At 45.0% G+C, this 6000-nt stretch overlaps 1 pseudogene; it reads left to right on the forward strand.

Moving 5' to 3' along the window:
• Positions 1-1044: 1044 nt before the first annotated feature.
• Positions 1045-1398, forward strand: LOC136388276 (large ribosomal subunit protein eL30 pseudogene; annotated as a pseudogene).
• The last annotated feature ends 4602 nt before the right edge of the window (positions 1399-6000 follow it).

A 6000-nucleotide genomic window follows, 5' to 3' on the forward strand; every position in this document is an offset into this window, starting at 1 on the left:
AGATGTCTGCTTCTCTTGTGTGCCCTGACTAGGAATTGAACTGGAACTTCTACAGGCCGGACCAACACTCTACCGCATCTAACCTTAATCACCTCCAAATACTGTCACATTGGGGGTTAGGGTTTCAATATAGGAATTTGAGGGGCACAAATATTCAAACCATAGCTCTGATTTTTTTTTTTTTTTTGTATTTTTCTGAAGCTGGAAACGGGGAGAGACAGTCAGACAGACTCCCGCATGCGCCCGACCAGGATCCACCCGGCACGCCCACCAGGGGCGATGCTCTGCCCACCAGGGGGTGATGCTCTGCCCCTCCGGGGCATCGCTCTACAGCGACCAGAGCCACTCTAGCGCCTGGGGCAGAGGCCAAGGAGCCATCCCCAGCGCCCGGGCCATCCCTGCTCCAATGGAGCCTTGGCTGCTGGAGGGGAAGAGAGAGACAGAGAGGAAGGAGAGGGGGTGGGGGTGGAAGAGCAAATGGGCGCTTCTCCTGTGTGCCCTGGCCGGGAATCAAACCCGGGACCCCCGCACGCCGGGCCGATGCTCTACCACTGAGCCAACTGGCCAGGGCTCATAGCTCTGATTTTATATATACTATATATGTTTATTATATATATTATGTTTATTACTTCTGTTTCCATTATACCTCAAGGGCAGGAGTCTCTGTCCATCTTGGTCACTGCTGGTCCATCTCAACACAGCTTGTGTCCTGGCCCACAATAGGTGCTTAATGAACAACACAGTAGATGCCACAAAAAACTTGTGAAATGAAAAAGAACTTGTTGCCTCACAGGGGATAGATGGGTTGTGGGGGTCTTCTGATTGATCTGGTATCTTACCCTCACCATGGCCACAGCTGGTTTGCCCTTGAGGTGGGGGCCCTGGATTCCTTGACCCTCTCCCCTCCTCCCTGAGAACAGCCACATATCAGCTTCCCACTTGGGTCTTGGTTCTCAGCCCAATGTCCAGCTGCCTGAAATGTTGCCCATGGAAGACAGGAGATGGGTGGCTGCTCTTGATTGGGGGTCCTCCTGCACCTAAGGCATGAAGATTGTGGCCACAAAGAAGATGAAAAAGTCACTAGAATTGATCAACTCTAGCCTCCAATTTGTTATGAAAAGTGGAAAGAAGGTGCTGGGGCACAAGTGGACTCTGAAAATGATTAGACAATGCAAAGTGAATCTGGTCATCCTAGCCAACAGGTGTCCAGCCTTGAGGAAATCTGACATAGAATGCTATGCCATGTTGGCTGGGACTGGTGTCCATCCCCACAGAGGCAATAATATTGAGTTGGGCAAAGTGTGTGAATAATACTGCAGAATATGTACACTGGCTCTCACTGATCCAGGTGATTCTGGTATCATTACAAGCACACCATAACAAACTGGTGAAATGTAAATCAAGTAAAATTTTTCATTAATATAACTGGCCAGAGCTTGGTTTAAAAAAGAAAAAAAACGCATCGGCCTAGTGTGCGGAGGACCCGGGTTCGATTCCCGGCCAGGGCACACAGGAGAAGCGCCCATTTGCTTCTCCACCCCTCCGCCGCACCTTCCTCTCTGTCTCTCTCTTCCCCTCCCACAGCCAAGGCTCCATTGGAGCAAAGATAGCCTGGGCGCTGGGGATGGCTCTGTGGCCTCTGCCCCAGGCGCTAGAGTGGCTCTGGTCGCAACATGGCGACGCCCAGGATGGGCAGAGCATCACCCCCTGGTGGGCAGAGCGTCACCCCATGGTGGGTGTGCCGGGTGGATCCCGGTCGGGCGCATGTGGGAGTCTGTCTGACTGTCTCTCCCTGTTTCCAGCTTCAGAAATATGCAAAAAAACAAACAAAAAAAAACTTGCTTGCATAATGTCCTCAAGGTCCATCTATGTTACCTCAAATGACAAAATTTTCTTCTTTTTATAGCTGAATAATATTCCATTATATATATATATATATACATATACATATACAATGGAATTTATATTTATTTACCCATTAATCCTTTAATGAACATGGTTCTTTCCATATCTTGGTTATTGTAAATAATGCTGCTGTGAATATGAAGGTGCAGATATCTTTTCGAAATAGTGTTTTTATTTTCTTCAGCTATATTCCCAGAAGTGGAACTGCTAGATCATATAGTAGTTATATATATTTTTAGGAACCTCCATACTGCTTTCCATAGTAGTTGCACCAGTTTATATTCCCAACAGTGCGCAAATTTTCCCTTTTCTCTACATCTTTGCCAACACTCATTATTTCCTGCTCTTTTGACAATAGCCATCTGACATCTGTGAGTTGATATTTCATTGTGGTTTTGATTTGCATTTCCTGGATATTTAGTGATGCTCGGCATCTTTTTATGTACTTGTTGGCCTTCTGTATGTTTTGTTTGGAAAAATGTCTATTTAGATCCTCCAGAAAGACATATTGAAATCCTAACCACAGGTACCTGTGGCTGTGACCTAATCTGAAAATAGGTCTTTGTCAATGTAATCAGTTTTACTTTATTTATTGATCTTTTTATTTTTTATTTTTTGGAGAGAGGGGGGAAATAGAAAGAGGGAAAGAGGGGGGAGAAGCAGAAAGCATCTACTTGTATGTGCTTTGACTCTATGTGCTTTGACTAGGCTAGTCCAGGGATTTGAACCAGTGACCTCAGCTTTTTTTTTTTTTTTAAATTTTATTTCATTTTAATTTAATTTTTTTTTTTTAGTTTATTCATTTTTAGAGAGAAGAGAGAGAAGAGAGAGAGAGAGAGAGACTGGGGGGAGGAGCTGGAAGCATCAACTCCCATATGTGCCTTGACCAGGCAAGCCTAGGGTTTCAAACCGGCGACCTCAGCATTTCCAGGTCGATGCTTTATCCACTGCGCCACCACAGGTCAGGCGTGACCTCAGCTTTTCAGGTTACCACTTTGTCCACAGCTTCACCACAGGTCAGGCATTGTAATTAGTTAAGATGAGGTCATAGTGGATTAGGGTGGGCCCTGAATCCAAGAGGACTTGTGCCCTTATAAGAAGGAATATAGACACACCCAGGAAGAAGGTCATGTGGACATGTAGGAAGAGATTGGGGTTATGTAGCTGCAGGCAAACCAAAGAATGCCTGTACCCACCAGAAGGAAAAAGCAGGGAAGGATCCTTTCCTCTCCCCTCAGAGAGAACATGGCCCCAATAACACCCTGACTTTAGACTTCTAGCTTCCAGAACTGTGAGGGAATGCACTTTTTTTTATTTTAATTTTTTAAACAAGAGAAAGAGACAGGAAAGGAGAGAAATGAGAAGCATCAATTCATAGTTGTGGCACTTTTAGTTGTTCATTGATTGCTTCTCATTAGTGCCTTGACCACGGAGCTCAAGCTGAACCAGTGACCCCTTGCTCAAGCCATCAACTTGGGCTTCAAACCAGTGACCTTTGGGCTTAAGCCAGCAACTGTGGGGTCAGGTCTATGATCCCACGCTCAAGCCGGTGACCTCATGCTCAAGTTGGTGAGCCTGAACTCAAGCCAGTGACCTCGGAGTTTCGAACCTGGGTCCTCAGTGTCCCAGGTCGATGCTCTATCCACTGCGCCACTACCGGTCAGGCAGGAGTGCACGCTTGTTTTAAGCCATCCAATCTGTGGTGGTTCATTACAGCAGCCCCTGGAAACCAAGGTAGCCTGTTGATCCCTCCTCTTCTCAGTGCCTCAGCTTGTCCATCACCTGCTCTGAGAGGCCTGTCCTGGTTTCCAGCTTGGGCCAGGCCTCTTTATGTGTTCTCAGGCTTACCCTGACCACAAGTGTAATGATTCTTAATCACCTGTGTCATTTCTTGTTAATCCTTGTGTCCCCTGTGAGAGTGAAAGCCCCATGAAGATGAGTAACAACTGTCCTGTGGCCATTATTCTTTCAAGAATATCATCACTTGCAGCCTGTCTGCACCAGGACTAGCAGTGACAATGAGAGAAAACAAGCCGCACCTGCTCTCCAGTGACTCTTCTGTTGAAACACGCAAGATGCACAATAACTGTTTGTTGCATGACTACATAAATGGTTATAGAACTTATGGTAGCTGTCGTCTGAGCCTCCTCCCAGCTGTTTCTGAGAGTCTCCATAGCTGATTTTTCTAGGGCTCTCTGGATCAACTTCCTCGAGCCTTGCCTTACTGACTTTATCTGCCTTAAGTCATTTAACTCTCAGCACAACCCTGTATAGTAGGTACAAATATTATCCCCATTTTACTGATGTGGAAATAGAGGCTTAGAAATAGAGGTCATACAGTAGGGGAGCTACTGTTATTCCTGGTGGTAACCTTCATAGTCACCATGCCTTTAAAGCTCAGAAAGCAACCCAATAAAAACATGGGCAAATTATTTGAACAGACACGTTACAAAAGAAGATAACTGATGCCAACAGCACATAAAGAGTCTCAACATCATTAGCCATCAGGGAAATGCAAAATGCTATTGCAAACCCATTGGAACAGCTATAATGAAAAGACTGGTCTTACCAAGAACTGGAAAGGATATAGAGGAACTGGAACATCTGAAGTTTGTGCAATTTATTGTATGTTAGTTATATCTAGATAAAATTGGAAAAAAGTCAGTGTAGTAGCTTCAGGGCACCAAGGCAAAATTGCACTTGAGTGGAACTCAGTAAGGTAAGACTGTCTTCTGTGGCTGTATTTTGGCATCAGTGCATGGATTTTATCGTGAGTCTCTCGATAATTCCAAGAATGTTTCCGTGACTCTCCAACCAGTTCTCATGCCTCTTAGTGAAATAAATCAGGCTCTAGAAATCCCTCTCAGGCTAAGCAGTTGCTAGACCAGGGGTCCCCAAACTACGGCCCGCTGGCCGCATGCGGCCCCCTGAGGCCATTTATCCGGCCCCCACCGCACTTCCAGAAGAGGCACCTCTTTCATTGGTGGTCAGTGAGAGGAGCATAGTTCCCGTTGAAATACTGGTCAGTTTGTTGATTTAAATTTACTTGTTCTTTATTTTAAATATTGTATTTGTTCCCGTTTTGTTTTTTTACTTTAAAATAAGATATGTGCAGTGTGCATAGGGATTTGTACATTTTTTTTTATAGTCCGGCCCTCCAACGGTCTGAGGGACAGTGAATTGGCCCCCTGTGTAAAAAGTTTGGGGACCCCTGTGCTAGACTAAATTACACCCTCTTGAAGAAAACATAAATATGCAGAGAGATGCTTTCTCACGATAGATGAGATTTTACTTGTCCTACTTCTTTGCTTCCGCATCCTGCTTCTCCTGCCTCTATTGCACTGCAAATTGTGTGAGAGAATGCTCTAGGAATGAGCTGTGCTCCTTGCTGCCTTTTTGGCTGAAAGTTTGCTATACTTTTTTTTTCATTCAACAAATGTGTCCTGGGCATCCATTATGTGCCAGATTCTGTGCTGGATTCAGGGCTGCAGCAATGGTTAACACAAATACTGTTGTCTCTTCTTGGGGTCTTGGAGGTAGGATGTGTGAGATAGATGATAAACTCATTACACAAATAATTACATAGTTACAATTTTAATCAGGGTAATGCAGAAAAACAAGCTTACATTAAGGGGAAGTAATCTCCTTTGGGGGCTTTGATCCAAGAGGACTTCTCTGAGGAAGCCATGTTTAAGATGGGCTCTGTATTTGTTAGAATAGATCAAATTTCACTGCAGTAACAAGCAAGTCCAAAGCTCAGTGGTTTAACACAACCAAAGTTTATTTCTCCCTCATTTTACTCATCCTACATGGGTTGGCAGGGACTCAGTGCCACAGTCATGCAGGGGTCTATGCTAACAAGGCACCTGCCATCTTGCAGCTGTACCATCTGGAACTCATCACCTCAATTGCCATAGAGGGACAGAAAGGGAACTCGAGAAGTGTATGGGGGCTTTTTGATGCCTCTGCTCAGAAATGAGTGACATACTCATCTCCACTCACATCCAAATGGCTGGCATTAGTCAAGAGAGCCACTTAACTCAATGTAGATTTTTTTTTTTTTTTTTCATTTTTCTGAAGCTGGAAGCGAGGAGA

Source organism: Saccopteryx leptura, chromosome 1, assembly GCF_036850995.1.
Source record: "Saccopteryx leptura isolate mSacLep1 chromosome 1, mSacLep1_pri_phased_curated, whole genome shotgun sequence".
NCBI classification, from domain to species: domain Eukaryota; kingdom Metazoa; phylum Chordata; class Mammalia; order Chiroptera; family Emballonuridae; genus Saccopteryx; species Saccopteryx leptura.